This window comes from Solanum dulcamara, chromosome 5, assembly GCF_947179165.1.
Source record: "Solanum dulcamara chromosome 5, daSolDulc1.2, whole genome shotgun sequence".
Classification (NCBI taxonomy): domain Eukaryota; kingdom Viridiplantae; phylum Streptophyta; class Magnoliopsida; order Solanales; family Solanaceae; genus Solanum; species Solanum dulcamara.
In genome coordinates this window covers 65070015-65088705 of record NC_077241.1, presented here as the reverse complement: position 1 = coordinate 65088705, position 18691 = coordinate 65070015, and positions in this window count along the sequence as shown.

The following is an 18691-nucleotide window of genomic DNA, read 5'->3' as shown; positions in this document are numbered from 1 at the left end:
ATTAAGAAAATATTTATCATTTACAGGAATAACATTTTTTCACTACACATTTATAATACATTTATAATAGAAAAAACTAAGCTCATGCCCCAGAAAAAAAACTAATTACAGACATATACCATTTTACAATTATGCTCCCTAACTAATTATAGAAAATGTCTCATTTTCTTGTAGTTTTAGTTATTTAGCTCATTTTTAATTCTTTTCCTTTTTATTTCTCTACTTTTTCTTCTTTTTATATTTCTTTGTTCATTTAAATTTATTCAAATTATTTATTCTTTATTTTTGTACATGATAATCTGATTTATATTCAATATTTATTATATATACTTTCTTTTTTTTCTTATTTATTTGTTTATTTTTTTTCTCTACTTTTTTTATGCATTTTTGTTCATTTATTTTTTTTCAAATTATTTTATTCATTATTTTTTACACCATAATCTAATTCATACTCAATTTTTATTTTATATACTCCTTTTCCTCTTTTCATTTTTTTGTTTCATTTATTTCTTTATTCGTTTATTTTCTCTATTTCTTTTTTTTTCCTAATTTTATTTTTTCTCCTTTATTGGTTCTTTTTTGTTTTGTTTTGTTTTATCATTATTTTTAATGTCTTTATTTATGTTCCTTTTCTTTTTTTTCTTTCTAATTATATCTTTATTTTTTAATTATTTTTCTTTCTTTTTTATTCATTTTTTTCTCAAATCATATTATTCTTTATTTTTTTCACCACAATTTAATTTCATATTTGTGGTCATTATATTTTTTATTTTTTATTTTTTCTCATTTCATGATATCATCGCAGTATATCTATATACTAACATGGTACTATTGGGATTTGCTTCAGTCCATAATGATACCACAACATTTTATTTATATATTATCATGGTATCATTGATGTGTACTTCAATCGTTCAGCGATACCTCCATGATACTATCCTATACATGCATGATTTCATTATGAATTATTTTAAACAATCAGTAACACTCCTCAAATCATGTATAATACCATCACAGTATGTGAATATACTGTTGTAGTAGCACTAAAATTTCCTTCCTTCATTCATTCACATTACTACTCAGTTATTAATGATATCATATCAATATAAATGATACCAATACATTTTATATATATATATATATATATATATATATATATATATATATATATATATATATATAATAGCATGATATCATTGACTAATGAATAGTCCTTCAAGAGAGAAATTCATAATTTCTCAATGAAACAATCACAACATATCATATATTGACATTGTATCATTAATAATTATTTCATATAATCTGTAACACACTTCATATTTGTACGATCTGCTCCCGTCGTTAGGGATAGACCAATGGAAAGGATTTCAGGCCAGGAAACTTTTGGTAGTAACTTCAACAAATTTGAGCCTAGGCCAAATTGGACAAATTCTGTGTCAGGTGAAGTCTAGGGTGATCACGTGAATGATGAGAGATAAAATTTATAATTTTTTTAACATGCTGATAAGCATTTATGGCTTCGCAAAATCGCATTCAGGAGAGTAAAACTCCCAAAATCTAAGTTTGTATGAGGGTATATTTTAGTACGTCTTTGAAAGGGGCTGTGTTGTGAAAGAGAAGTTTGGAGCACAAACTCCGAGCTCTCTGTTTTCGCGTATCCCACCAGGGCAGAATTATTCCTACCAAAGCGGGATCTGTCCTGCCAGAGTGGGACAGTCACGACTTAAATCGTGAAAAAGATCTGAAATGGTTTTTTTCTGCAAGATCAGTTTTTAAAACCTCAAGAGGCGACATAGGGCAATTTTTATTGATTTCCCATGTATTTTTATGCTTAAGGTAAGGTTTTTACTCCCTAAATTCGTACTTTGATTCTTAGAAACTAGAAGTATGGGTGATGATCATTGGGGGAGGATTTGAACTAAAAATCTATGGTGAAAAATAGCCCTAGGGTAAGATTAGAATCATGGATTTGGCCTAGAGAATGAAATTGTGTTATATTCTTGATGGTTAGGCCATTATATTGATTCTTGATATGTATTTAATATTTCTAGACCAAGAACGAGAAGAACGAACCCGGAAAGGGAAGGCTATTGCGTTGTAAGGTTCTGAAAGCTTGAATTTAATGTAGGTTATGGTCTAGTTTCCCGTATATATTTCATCTACTTGTTAAATTGCTTCATGATATGCATGTGTGTATATTAATATGAAAACATGCTAGATTATGTATGAAATGATCACTTGTTGTCCTATTATTATGGTGAATCTATTATTGTTGGTACAAATATTGTAAACATTGAATGTTCTTGTGATTGTGATACTTTGGGATCCGGTGTCACGTTTCGACACATAATTTGGATCGAGTGTCACATTTCGATAAGTATTTGGATCGAGTGTCATGTTTCGACACATATTTAGATTGAGTGTCACGTTCCTACACAAAGTTGACTGTTTGTAGGTCTCTTGAGAGGGCCTTTGTGTGAAATTATAGCATGTGAAAGGCATTGAGATGTGGTTGACTTATTCTGTATATATAAATATGCCTATGGTGTTGAAATTTACTTGTCTATGATCCATTTACTGGCTAACGGCATGATCCTACCAGTACACTGTTGTTTTGTGTACTGATACTACTTTTTCTCTACCTTTTTTTTAGTACAGGGCATATTCAGCCAGTAGCGGAGAGATCTAGGTTGGAAGATTAGCAGGTTGTTCAAAGTTCAAAGGTGAGCTATTCTTTCATGCTGCCGTGTACTTTTCTATTAATCTCAGTCCTTCTTTAGGGACTCAGATGTCAGACAATATTCATATGTATTTACTAGTTTCTATTTGGAGTTGTACTCCTATTCTAGACTTGTTAGTTAGAGTTTTGGTACAATGACTTTCAGTTTTTAGGATTTGTTTGCTTCCGCATTTCGTTGTTATTAAAATGGTTGACTGAGTTTATAGGAATTCTATATTATTTCTGGTTTATTCCTGCTCCAGTAAGTCTTTAATTGTTATCTCCTAAAGTTTGCTAAGTTGGGCTATAGAAATGGTTCTCCCACTAAAATAAGTTTTGTAGGTGTCAGTCATGGCGGGTTGAGAATCGTGGCAATATCATATATGATACCATCATAATATATGAATATACTATAGTGGTAGCGCTATCGTTTCTTTCATTCATTTATTCACAAAACTACTCATCCATTAAAGATACCATAACAGTATATTCATATACTATTATGGTATCATTAAGGTTTTCTACATTCATTCATGTACAATTTGCTCATACCTCAATGACAACACATTTTAGGAAACCTTAATGATATCATAGTAGTATATGATATGTTGTGATGGTATCATTGAAAAATTATATATATGTATATATATATATATATAGGTATATGTACATATATTATATGTATATAAATGTATGTATACGTCGAATCCCTAAATACTTTGATTTCTTATATTCCTAAGGTCAAGACAGTCTTTAATCCATGGATACATGCTTCATCTTTTGTGGTATTTATATATATACATACAACAACAACAACAATAATAATAATCCAGTAAAATACCACAACATGGGGTCTAGGGAGGGCAGAGTGTATGCAGACCTTACTCCTATCAAGGTAGGACGACTATTTTCTAGAGATCCTCGGCTCAATAAAAGCATAAATGAATGTCAGATAATGCTAAAAAATTAAAAGCGATATGGAAAAAACAAATAACGAAAGTATCACAGATAAAATAGAGTAATCAAAGTATAGAAAGTAATAAATAATAACAGAAATAATAGAAATCAGAGCACACGAAGTTGTAATACGCTAATGCGCCTACGAATAGGAAAGAATAACGAGACTATATACTAGCCTTCTACCCTAATATAGGTCCTCCACACCCTCCTATCTAAGGTCATATCCTCGGTAAGCTGTAATTGTGCCATGTCCTATCTAATCACCTCTCTCCAATACTTATTCGGCCTACCCCTACCTCTTCTGTAACCATCCATGGCCAGCCTCTCACACCTCCGCACTGGGGCATCTGTGTCTCTCCTCTTCACATGCCCAAACCATTTCATTCGCATTTCCCGCATCTTGTCTTCCATCGAGGTCACTCCCACCTTATTCCGAATAGCCTCATTTCTAATCATGTCGCTCCTGGTATGCCCACTCATCTATCTCAATATTCTCATCTCGACAACTTCTATTTTTTGAACGTGAGAAGTCTTAATTGGCCAACACTCCGCTCCATACAACATAGCCGGTCTAACCACCACTTTGTAGAACTTGCCCTTAAGTTTTGGTGGCACCTTTTTTTCATATAGCACTCCAGAAGTGAGCCTCCATTTCATCCACCCTATCCCAATACGATGTGTGACATCATCGTCAATCTCCCCGCTGCCTTGTATGATAGACCCAAGATACTTGCAACTACTTCTCTTTTGGATGGCCTGGGCACCAAGCCTAATTTCCATGCCAACCTCCTAGGGTGTCCCACTGAACTCGCACTCTTCCAACTTATTGAGCTCGCGCTCTTCCAAAATTCCCCAAGAATCTCGTTAGGTCCGTTTGCTCTTACCCTACGCATCCTACGAACAACACTCTTAACCTCCTCGACCTTAATACTCCTACAATACCCAAAATTGCGGCGCCTCCCTATATGTTCCAAATCTCCCAGCACAAAGTCTCTGTCTCCTTCATCATTCAAGAGTTTATGGAAGTATGACTATCATCTCTATTTAATGAGGGTCTCCTCTACCAATACTTTTCCATGTTTGTCCTTAATGCACTTCACTTGGTCCACATCGCGTGCCCTTCTCTCCCGCGTCCTGGCTAGCCTGAACAATTTTCTATCCCCACCTTTCTCTTCTAGTTCAGCATAAAGGCGTTCAAAGGCTGTCGTTTTTGCAGTCGAAACCGCTGACTTCACCTCCTTCCTCGCTATCTTATAAAGTTCCTTATTTGTCCACTTCTCTACCTCATCCTTGGTTTCTATCAACTTCGTGTACGCTATCTTCTTTGCTTCCATCTTCCCTTGCACTTCTCCATTCCACCACTAGTTCCCTCGATACCGACTAGACTACCTGTCGAGATTTCCAACATTTCCCTTGCTACAATTCTAATACAACTAGCCGTCCTATTCCACATACTGGTCGCATCCCCACTACTATCCCAGGCCCCTATGACCTTTAATTTCTCTCCCATCTCCAGGGCATTAGCTATGGTCAAACTCCTCCATCTGATCCTAGGTCGATCATCCTTGACCCTCTTCTTCCTCATCATCTTGATCCCTAAATACACCACCAAGAGCCTATGTCGGGTTGTAAGGTTATCTATCGAAATGACCTTACAATCTTTGTACAGACCTTTATCATCCTTCCTAAGAAGTAAAAAGTCTATCTGAGTTTAGCCACTAAACTATGAAAGGTTACCAAGTGATTTTCCTTCTTTGGGATACTCGAATTGGCTATCACCAACCCAAAAACTCTTGCGAATATATACATACATATATATAATTTCTCAGTGATACCATTACAACATGTTATATACTGGCATGATATTATTAAGGAATGCTTTCATATATTCATATACTACTATGGTATCATTAAGATTCCTACAACCATTCATGTACAGCCAACTCATTTCTCAATGATATCATCACAACATATCATATATAGACATGGTATTATTAAGTACAGAAACAAAAAAATTGGATACCGAATACTGTAGAAAGAAAAGTGCAACGGTGAAGTTCACATAATTCAGTATTTTATTTATTTGTATTTATTTTATTTTCTTAAAAAGGTAAAAATATATAAAGAGAGAAAAAAAATAAAAAGAAGATAAACTAACAAAAAAAAAGAAAAAAAAAGAAAAGAAGATAGAAAGAAAGAATAATCAAATTGTTACCAAATAATATCTCTAATAAAGGATAAATGAAAAAAAGAATGAAAATAATAAATGAGAAAAGAATAAAGATAAAATAAAAAAATAAATAAAAAAAGAACAAAAGTAATGAACAAAAATTAATTCATTTTATTTTCTTAAAAAGGTAAAAATATAGAAAGAGAGAAAAAGAAAATAAACTAATAAAAAAACAAAAACAAAAAGAAATAGTAAAAATGTTACCAAATGGTATATCTAATAAAGGATAATATGAAGAAAAAAATGGAGAAAATAATAAAAAAGAAAATAAAAATAAGAAATAAGAAAAGAACAAAAGTAATTTATTTTATTTTCTTAAAAAGGTAAAATATAGAAAGAGAGACAAAATCCAAAAGAAGATAAACTAAAAAAAACAAACAAAAAACTATTAAAATATCATCAAATGGTATATCTAATAAATGATAAAATAAAAATAAAATATAATAAATGAGAAAGAACAAAAATAGTTAATGATAGAACAAAAATAGTTAATAATAGGACAAAAGAATTGGGTTGGGGCAAATTGGGCCTAAATTTAAAAGGGATTGTGGCAAAATTGGGCTTAAACTAAAAGGGGAATGGGCTGTAATTTCTTTTGGGCGAATTGACATTTCCTGAATTATTTTGGGTTGGGCTATGGAATTGTAATTATTTTCTATTTTGTGTCCAATTAGTGTAGTTTTTTCTTTATAATATAATTTTAATACATATAACACAGAATAATTTATAAAATATATATAATATAAATTTTATTCATGAATAATACATTTATCACACATTTTAGTATACTTATAATACATTGTACTAATTTCTTATCAAACAAACATAATATATTTTAATACACGTATAATACATTTATATTACATGCATAATTTATTTTTAATACATATCAAATTTATCATAGTATTGTTATGTATTATTATAGATGGTAATAAAAAAATATCTCTAAAACCAGTAATTATTTATTAATAAGTATCCACCCAAGTAATTTTCCCCTCGATTTCGGGGTACTCTTTAACTTTTGTCTTCAAACATGATTGGTTTTAATTTTTATTCTGATTGCTCATTTAAAAGAAATTTGTGATTTCGACATAAGTTCTATACATAACTTTGTGAGTTTGGAAACTGAACTTATGCATCTATTGGCATAATTCTATAGGAACTAAATTATGCCTTGTAAGCCAGAATTTGTGGGTTCAAAACTAAACTTATGCCTCTAACGGCATAATTTCTATAGGAATTAAACGACATAACTTGGTATTATATAAGACATAAATTGTGTTATATTATGATATGAAAATATAAACTTATATTTTGCCATTTTTTTATTTTTACATCATTTCGATCATTTTTTTTGTTACTTAAAGTGTCTGAAGAGCAAAAGTTATGATGGCTCAAGCCACATGCATATATCATAGGCATAAATTGCTTTTTTCACAATAAAATGTTTGAATATGTTAATTAATGTGCGAGGTTTGGAGAACATGAGATGGTAGATAAGTTGGGCATCATGAAAGAGCTATTGGTTTCACCCATAAAGAAATATTGGTCGGTCTCTTTTTTTGTGTGAAAAAAATTGGGTTTGTTCTTCTTAATCCTCTGCAATTCATTACATGGTGAAAGAATAGGGAGAAGAAGAGTTAGGGAAATTTTTCTCTTTTGTATTCATTGTTGGGAAAAATGGACTAACACAAAATATATATAGTCAAAATAGTAGAAATAAAATAAAAAAATAATAACACCAAAAATTTTACGTGGAAACTCTTTTAAATAAAGGAAAACCACAGGCCAAGAGGAGCAACTGATATCACTATAGTAAGGAATTTTACACTGGGTAGTACCAAATACAATACTCAAAAGTGACTACCACACACTCGAAAAAGAATAACACTCTTTTGGTTTCCACCTTACAAAACTATCACTCACACTCTATTTTTCTTCACAGACTATTTTCTTATAGTCTATGGAATATCTCACAGCTTAAATATTTTTCTCTCTGTTTGTGAATTGAATGCATAAAATGAGAAGCTAGGAGCTCTTTCCACCTACCATAGCCCACTTTGTTTGACAAACATCAGTAATTTGCAATTACAAATTTGCTGAAGAAGTGGGCAGCCATTTTGAACTGAAATTTTGGTTGTTCCTTTTGAAAAACAATTGTTGGAATTGTTGATAAAAAGAAAAAGAAAAAGTTGATGGGATAGACCGACCCTCACAAATCTCCCCATCTAGTCTCATTCACTAGAAAGAGGTATTTTCATCTTCTCAGAGAGAGCTCATGCCAACTAGTTCCTTGCACAATTCAAACTTGCCCCTTGTTACCACTTTAGTTAGCATGTCTGCAGGATTCTTATTTGTTGCGATCTTTTCAACCTGTATAGATTCATCTTCTATATTTTCTCGAATTCAGTGATATCTCACATCTATGTGTTTTGTCCTTGCATGATACATAGAGTTCTTGCTCAAGTCTATTGCACTTTGACTGTCACAATAGACGACATACTCATTTTGATGAAAGCCAAGCTCTTGAAAAAATTGTTTGAGTCATATCATCTCCTTGCCAGCTTTAGCAGCCGCAATATACTCAATTTTAGTTGTAGACAGTGCAACACACTTCTGCAACTTTGACTGCCATGATATATCCTCCCCCCCCCAAAAAAAAAAGTAAACAAATATCCAGTAGTTGATTTTCTGTTATCAAGGTCACCTGCCATAACAACATTTGTATAGCCCTTTAAGATTGGATTTGTTCCTCCAAAACACAAACATTTATCTAAGCTTCTCTCAAATACTTGATTATCCACTTTACAGCTTCCCAATGTTGTTTTCCTGGATTTTCAAGAAACCTGCTGACACCACCAACTGCGTGAGCAATATCAGGTCTAATGCATACCATTGCATATATTAGATTTCCGATGAAGGAGGAATATGGAACTTTGGCCATGTTCTCTTTTTCCTCCCTAGCAATCTTCATGTTGAAGCGCTCCAGTACACGTTCAATGTACTTCTCTTGTGACAGATAAATCTTCTTTTCATCCCTGAGATGACTCATGTCTAAAATTTACTTGGCATGACCCAAGTCTTTCATAGCAAAAGACTTACACAAGTCTTTTTTCAACTTATCAATCTTGGAAGTATTCCTGTCCACAATCAACATATCATCCACATATAGCAAGAGGATTATAAAATCATCGTCAGAAATATTTTGTACAAATACACAATGATCTTAAGAAGTCTTCTTGTAGCCTTGCTCCTTCATAACAGATTCAAACTTTTTGTAACACTGTCTTGAAGCTTGCTTTAGCCCGTAGAGACTCTTTTTGAGTTTGCACACAAAAGTTTCTCTACTATTTACCTTAAAGCCCTCAGGTTATTCCATATAAATCTCCTCTTCTAGGTCACCATGAAGAAAAGCTATCTTTACATCCATCTGCTCAATCTCTAAATTAAGACTAGAGCTAAACCAAGAACTGTACGAATAGAGGACATTTTCACAACAGGAGAAAATATTTCGTCAAAGTCAATACCCTTTTTTTGACCAAATCCTTTAACAACCAATCTAGCTTTGTATCTGGCTTCAAGCTGTGTTCTTTACCTTACACCAGAACGAACAGAACTTGTAGGATTCCCAAGAAATTCTTCAATTTTTTTTGAAAGAGTGAACTAGAAAGTTCTTTTTATAGTTATCGAAACTCGAGTTATCTGAACTTTGAACACCTACTTGATCTTCAAATCTCTCATGCCCTTAGACAATTCCACCAACTCATAAGTGTGGTTCTCATGTAAAGATTTAATCTCATTTTGCATGGCTTCAATCCACTGATCCTTATATTTATCTTCTATGGCCTCCTCATAACACACTGGTTCACCCCCATCAGTGAGTAGTACATACTCATTAGGTGAATAACGAGAGGAAGGAATATGTTGTCTTATAGACCTCCTAAGAGAAATATTTGATTCGTCCACAACTTCATGAGCAAGAGCATCATTAATAAAAACATTATTATTATCATCAACATCAACATATTGATCTGAGACTTGATTCTGAGCATCACCATGATCATCAAGCCCACCAACGTCATTCACACTTGTATGAGGAACTTGATCAAAATGGACTACTCCATCTGAACTTGAAGATTTTAGCTTCTCTGCTTTATCAATATCTTTAATGGCTTGATTTGCTATGAAAATCACATCACAACTTCTCACAAGCTTCTTCTCAATTGGATCATATAGCTTATAACCAAATTTATCAAGGCCATATCCAACAAAGATGCACTGCCTTATCTTGGTATCTAACTTTGACCTTTCATCTTTTGGCACATGTATAAAAGTTTTGCAACCAAATACTCTTAAATGGTCATAGGAAACATCCTTTTCATACCAAACTCTATTTGAAACATCACTTTACAAAGCAACACCAGGAGATAAGTTAATAACATGTGCAACAGTCAATAAGGCCTCACCCTAAAAGGAGTTCGGCAATTTTGATTCAGAAAACAAACATCTAACTCTTTCCATCAAGGTCCTGTTCATCCTCTCAGCCAACTCATTAAGATGAAGAGTCTTAGGAGGAGTCTTCTGGTGTCTAATACCTTGATGTTTGCAGTATTTGTCAAATGGTCCACAATATTTACCACCATTATCAGTACGAATATATTTCAGTTTTCTTCCAGTTTTTCTTTTAACTGAAGCCTGAAACTGTTTAACAACATCCAACACTTAGTTTTTAGTCTTCAAGACATAGATCCAAAGCTTTCTTGAGTAGTCAGCAATAAAAGTGGCTAAATAGAATGCACCATCCAGTGTCCTTGTCTTTATTGGACCGCATAAATTAAAATGCACCAACTCAAGCAACTCTGTCTTTCTTGAAGGAGGATTAGACTTAAAGAAAACTCTATTTTGTTTTACAGCCAAGCAGTGCAAATTTGATAATAATTTCTTCTTGGCTAGAACATTAAGTCCTTTCTCACAGATGTGGCTAAGCCTATTATGCCATAATGTTGAAGAGTTATCACTCTCAACTATATTCACCATATTGGCATAAATAGAAGTCGTAGTCCAGTATAGACCATGACGTTTGTTGACACAAGCTACAACCAAGGAACCCTTGATGAGTTTCCACTTTCCACCACTATTGGTACTAACATATCTTTCATCATCTAGAACACTAATAGAAATTAGGTGTAGACGAACATCAGGTGCATATTTTACATTGTTCAAAACTAGTTTAGTCCCAATACTAATTTCCAAACAGATTGTACCAACATTAACCACCCTGAATACAGTATCATTACCCATACTCAAGGTTCTAAAGTCACCAGGAGTATAGGAAGAGAAAAATTCCTTCCTTGATGTCAGATCTGCATCAAAGATTGTAACAAGATCTTCGGTAGAGATGGTGGCTAGGCAATTTTCATTGCCATCTTCTTTATTTTTCTCTTTTTCTTTATTTTCCCTTTTTAATTTTCGGCAGAACCTCTTTGTGTGCCCTTTCATGCCATAATGATAGCACTCAATATCCCTAAGTATGCCTCTAAATTTTCTTCTTCTGCATCCTCTATTTTGAGAACCACAATTTTTATTTCTCCCCGTTGAGCCAGTTATCAGGACATCCGATGAAGAAGAAGAAGAACCTTGAGATTTTCTTCTCATTTTTTCATTCAAGACACTAGTATTGGCAGAATTCATAGAGATCACACCTTCCGAAGCAGATATTGACAATGAAATTCTAAATGTTTTGCAAGAGTCTGGTAGGGAACTAAATAGAAGTAAGCCTTGAATTTATTCATCAAATTTAATGCCCATAGAAGATAATTGGTTCATGATTCCTTGAAAATTATTTAGGTAATTTTTCTTTAGAGAACCATCATGATATTTTAAACTTAACATTTATTTTATTAAGAATATTTTATTGTTCCAGTCTTTCGAGCATACAAATTTTCAAGATACTCCCATAGGGTACGAGTGTGTCTCCCCAAAAATATGGTTTACATATTATCATCAATTTATTACCTAATAAATCCATACACATGTCAGTGCAATAGATTCCACTCTTCATCTGTTGTATTATCAAGCTTTACAGTGGTAAAGACTAATTGATAGAAATTCTTGACATATAGCAAGTCTTCCATTTTTCCTTTCAAATGACATAATTAACACCATTTAAAGTAATTATTCTACTACTGTTGATTTTCATTATTTTTCCCCAAAAAATATAACTATAACAAATCAAAGTAAATCTTTTCTAATGTGAAAGTTCAGACTATCCTGCAACTATAAAGCATACTCAGATAAAATTTTGCTATGATACCAGTTTGTTGGGAAAAATGGACTAACAAAAAAATATATATGGTCAAAATAGTAGAAATAAAAAGGAAAAATAATGACACCAAAAATTTTACGTGAAAATCCTTTTAAATAAGGAAAAAATTATGGGCCAAGAAAAACAACTGATATCACTATAATAAAAAATTTTAAACTGAGTAGTACCAAGTACAATACTAAAAAATGAGTACCACACACTCAAAAAAGAATAACATTCTTTTTGTTTCTAACTTACAAAAATTTCACCCACACTCTATTTTTCTTCACAATCTATTTTCTTATAGTCTATGGAATATCTCACAGCTCAAATATTTTTCACTCTATCTGTGAATTGAATGCATAAAATGAAAAGTTGAAGAGCTCTCACCTACCATAGTCCACTTTGTTTGACAAACATCAGCAATTTGCAATTGCAAATTTGCTAAAGAAGTGGACATCCATTTTGGACTGAAATTTCAATTGTTTCTTTTGAAAAACAATTGTAGGAATTGTTGACAAAAAAAAAGGAAAATTTGATGGGATGGACCCCCATATTCATTTCTATATACATGTATTTATACATTAGAAATCTGTATAAAGAATAATAAATAATTCTTTGATCCTATATAACTGTCCTACTTTGATTTGTTGCTATGTAACTGAAAATAACAAACTAATATACTTTCACGTGACTTAGCACATGATAGAAAGTTCTAGTTCATCTACAAAATATCTTGATCAGGAGATGGAAATTAGATCCATCATATACCCTTGTGATTTCTTCCACGTAACAAATGTTGAAGATAAAATACACACCTAAGCTTTATTGACTTTGTCTAAGTCATCAGAAAACTTCACTTCATCTTCTCCAAAAAACTCTTTCTTTTACCTTATTCTTCAAAATAAGTAAAAGGATTCTTCAATTTCTTCTTCATTCCAACATCCCCTCAAGGTAGAAGGGAGTGTCATGACCCCCAACTTGCTAAGAACAGATCGATGGAAAATTCCGAAAAGGAGTTTGGTGAACTTATTAACTAGTTGATGAGCAGATGGCACAAATGAAAGAGTGATAATCCCAGCAAAGTACTACCGTCGGACAAAATAACAGTTTAATTCAACATGGTTTATCCGTTTTTGAAAAATTGAATTATGAGCTATGTGAATAGAAGTTTAGCTATCCGAATATAATAAATTTGGGGCTGAAAGATTGTCGAGCAGATGTACAAGCCATGTGAGTTAAACAATGACACGCTACATAGATCAATAACTAGCCTCAGTTGAGGAGAGGGAGATCAAAACTTATTTCTTTGATTTCTATGAAATCCGAGCTCCTCCAAGAGTGACAAATAAACCACTGATGGATCTTTTAGAATCTTTACAAGTGATTCAATCCGCATCATAGAATGCGAACAAGGAAAAAGAAGGATTAGAGGAGATGAGGATACTTTCTCCAGGGTCCAAATTCATATATCGTAGTACTCTAAGAGCAGCAGAATATTGATCCATGAAAGGTGTTTGCATATATTGACTTAGAACAAGAGCAAGAAAATAAAGATCTGGATGGGTATGTGTTAAATAATTTAGATTACCCATCAGATGCCGATAAAGTATAAAGTTGTCCATGAGGTTACCACGATCGGCACCGAGTTTGGAACAAGGATGCATAAGTGAACAAAACGAAGCCATATAAGAGATATCAAATTCGTTCAACAAATTCAAGGTAAATTTCTTCTCTCTAATATAAAACCCTTTTTTTCCTATAAAATTTCCATTTCAAAAAAGTAGTGAATGTTCCCCAAGTTTTTTACTTTGAATTTAGAATGTAGAACATTCTTGATGGCCTCAATTTCTACTAGATTATTCCCTATTAAGAGAATGTCATCAACATAAACTGCTAAAATTGAAATAAGATCCCTAATTTTTTTGAAATACAAAGAATAATCATTCAAAGAAGAAGAGTATCCTTTAAAACTCAATGCCCCAGCTAATCTAGCATACCATTATCGAAAAGCCTACGTAAGGCCATATATGGATTTTCTTAGAAGGCATACATGTTTAGAACTAGGAGCAGGTGATCCTGCTGGAAATTTCATGACCACTTCTTCCTGTAAGTCACCATGCATAAATGCATTGTTGACATCTAATTGAGAGACAGATAAATCTTTATTAGCAAGAACAGTAGGCAAACACCTGATAATAGTCATTTTCATAACAAATGAAAATATTTCTGTAAAATTTATGCCCTATCTTTGAATATCCCCCTTACCACCGGCCTAGCTTTAAGTCTTTCAATACTTCCATCTAACAAATGTTTGACCTTGTATACCCATTTACAAGGTAGTGTTTTTTTTTCCTTCAAGCAACTTTATTACATCCTATCTATTATTTTCCTGTAAGGCTTGTATTTCTAAAGCCATAGCCTCAACCCAACTTACCTGTTGAGATGCTTGAGTGAAACTGATGAGTTCTGTGAGAGTGAAAATAGACTGCAGAACATTTTGGTTGTTAGGTGACAAAGAAGTGAAAGAGTAAATATGTGGTTGAACATTACAATCAAAATATGTAATGTCCAAACCAGTCAACAAATACTATTGCAGATATAGTCCTTTAACTAAGCTGGTTTATTAGATATCCTCACTGTCCTCCTTAGTGTAACAGTTGGAGGAGAAACAATGGAATGGATAGGTAAGCTAGATAAAGTAGGATGTCCAGATACAATGTTAGGTGACACACTAGGTGAAGGACTAGATGTGTGGAAAGGATGGAAGGAATTTGAGGGGAATGAAGAATACTTTGAGGAGAAAAATCAGGCTAAATATGTGATGAAATGAAATCTGAGAAGATTGGGAAAGTAGAAAAAAATAGTCTATGAGAGGGCTCAAAAATCATAAAAAAATGACATTCTTCATTGAATATAACATCCCTCGACACAATGATCTTACTTGTGTATAACTCCAATAAATCATATCCTTTTTGATGTATAGGGTAGCCCGAGAACACATAGGTCCTTTCCTTCTCACCAAATTTCTTCCTTTCCTATACTAGAGTTGAAGCATAGCACTAACAATCAAAACTTTTTAGCTAGTTATAAAAGGATAGTTGATTAAAAAGTAACTCATAAGGTGTTTTCCCTTTGAGTACACTTGAAGGCAACCTATTGATGAGATGTGTAGCAGATAGAGTGCATTCACCCCAATAGAATAGAGGCATTTTAGGTTGAAATATGAGTCCCTTTGCTATCTCTAAAAGATGTCTAGGCTTCCTCTCAACAATCCTATTTTGTTGAGGGGTGGTTGCACAAGACATCTGATGGATCATACCTTCTGATGCTAGAAAAGTTGCTTTCATGGTTCCTTTACCCAATTATAGGGCATTATCAGACCTTATCATTTGAACCTTTACATCAAATTGTCTTTTTACCATAGAAAGAAAATTTTTAAGCATGGAAAAATCATTAATTTTAGTAGTTAATAGAAAAGTCCAAACACCTCTACTATAATCATCCATTATAGTGAGAAAATACTTGTATCCATTGTAAGTTCTTAACTTATAAGGTCCCCATCTATCTATATGGATAAGTTGAAAAATTCTTTTAGATTTGATACTACTCACAGAAAAAGTAGTCTAGTTTGTTTGGCTTTTGGACAAACATCACAAATAGAATCTAAATTTGAAGTACAATGAAGGAAATGCAAATGTTTCATTGCTAAAAATGGGAGATGTCCCAATCTTACATGCCAAACCTTTATATCTGCGATAGCTTTGGCATTTGTAGAAATAGAAACAGACTCTTTACTGAAATATCTTCTTTTTGAAAAAAAAACACATTGAATAAAAACTTAGACATAGAACTAGTTGGTTCCAAAAGGTAGAGACCATCTCTAACTTCTCCAAAAACTTGAGGACTCTTTATTGGAAGGCCCTACAATAGACACCCACTAGATGTAAATAGAATATCAAGATCAAATTGATCACATAACTTATGCATAGACAATAAGTTATACTTAAAATCTGAAATATAAAGGTCATTCATCAAAACAAGACCTGGCATAATAAAGATACTCCATGTGTGGGTAACACTTACCTTGAAAGAATTAGGTAGACTAATGTTCAAAAGCATAGGGAGAAGGGTTATAGGCAAGAATGAGTTGGAATTATAAGGCACCTGAATCTAAGATCCAGGTGCTTGACTTTAAACAAGCAAAACAACAGTCTGAATATTTTAAAATAGTACTAGCTACAGCAGTTAGATTAATTCATGTATTTTCTGTATGTGTCATCTTGCTTTACTTGTATAAGATTGTTGGTGTTGGTCTAATATGACCTCCCTATCATGTGTTCATCTTCTTCCAATGTGATTACTACATTTTCCCTTATTTGTTTCCGAAAATTCTTAGAATTAGTAAATTCAAAATCATATGAAAAATAAATGATCTTGTAGCAGTCCTCCTAGACGTGTCCTATTTTTCCACAATAAGTACAATCGTTATTGTGGATTGACAAATTTCTGATTGTTGTTCACAAACTTTTGAGTTGAGATTCCTTGTTTCATTGATTGTTGTTTAAACTTTGGAGTACCCCTTCCTTGTTTTGTTGCCATGAATGATGCAAAGTCATCTACCATTTGTGCATTAGGATGCTTCCCTTTTACAGTGGCCATGAAGGATGCAGAATCAACATTGAATTGTGTATTTGCATAAATTTTTTTTTGATTTTTATCCTGTAGTAAAAGAGAGCATGCAAAATTCATATTGGGCAAAGGATTCATCATAAGTACAATACCTCTCGCTTGTCCATAAGCATCATTTAACCCCATAAAGAATTGAATCAATCTTTGATCCTTCAAAGACTTAGTAATTTTTATCTTTTCCTTGATACGCACATACACAAGTACAACAGAAAAGCACATTAAGTGAATCTAACTCATCCCACAAATATTTTAACTTTGTAAAATATCAAAATATGTCACTGTTATCTTGGACTAAAACTGAAATTTCCTTTTGCAAATGGTATAACTTTACACTATTGGATCTACCAAAACGTTGCTCCAAGCTATCCCAGAGCTCCTTAGCAGTCTTAGAGTAGATTGCACTATCACCAATATCTTTTGTCAAGGCATTCAACAACCAAGATATAACCATATTGTTGCTGCAACTCCACTGTTCATAGTCTGCAACATTGAGATCTGGAGTTTTGCATACTCCATTAATAAAACCCAGTTTCTTCTTTGTAGATAAAACAATGAAAATGGATCTCCTCCATCCAAGGTAACCGCGATCATCATGGAATTCACCAGATTCATTCCTGGCAAATCAGAGGGTCTCAAGAAATAAGGATGACTGTTGTTGATAGTTACACTACCAGTAACAGCGGTGGCTACAACCACTGTACCTTCTTTAGTCATCTAGCTAAGAGAAGAAAATGATTTGGAAAAGTATTTTGGATCGAGCTATTGCTCTGATACCATGAAAGCATAGTGAGAAGCATAGTTGGGAAAATTTTTCTCTGTTGTATTCATTTCTCTATACATGTATTTATACACTAGTAAGTTGTATAAAGAATAAAAAAATAATTATTTGATCTTATACATTTGTCCTACTTTTATTTGTTGCTATGTAACTGAAAATAACAAACTAATATGCTTTCATGTGACTTAGCACAAGATAGAAGGTTCTAGTCCATCAACAAAATATCTTAATCAATCGGTAGAAAATAGATCCATCATATACCCTTGTAATTTCTTCTACGTAGTAAATGTTGGAGACAAAATACACACCTAAGCTTCATTGAACTTGTCTAAGTCATCAGACAACTTCACTTCATCTTCTTCAAAAAATTCTTTTCATTTACTGTGTTCTTCAAAATAAGTAAAAGGCTTCTTCAATTTCTGCTTCATTCCAACACATGTGTATATCAATATGTACATGAGTTTCTCAAATTCCTACGACACATGATCCTTACACTAGGTAGATTTTTTTTAGAGGTGCTAATTGGAATATTATAGACAACGTTTGTAAAGTAGTTAAAAAATAGAAGCTTATGACTAAGATAAAGTAAATTGAAAAACACATGTACGCACTTTAGAAAATCTTTTTAAAGTTTGAACCGCCATAAGCGAAATTTCAGGATTATGTCCTAGAATTCAAAACTTATACAAATTAAATTGCTTTAAGTAAAAATCTAAGACAATACTTATATGAGTAAAACTTCAAGATAATATCCTATATAATACAAAATTTATACAAGTAAAATTCTTGGACACTATCTCGATTTGGCTTATAGCATTCTACATATTTACTTATATAACTATGGCAACTAGACATGGTCCGGAAAACCTTTACATTTGTGTTTTAATCCATCAATTTAACGAATATTTTCTACTAATTTCTCTTGGTCCTAATTTGTTTGACATTATTTTCTTTTTAGTTAGTTTTAAAAAAATTATATCTTTCTTAATTTAGTAGTAATAATTTAAG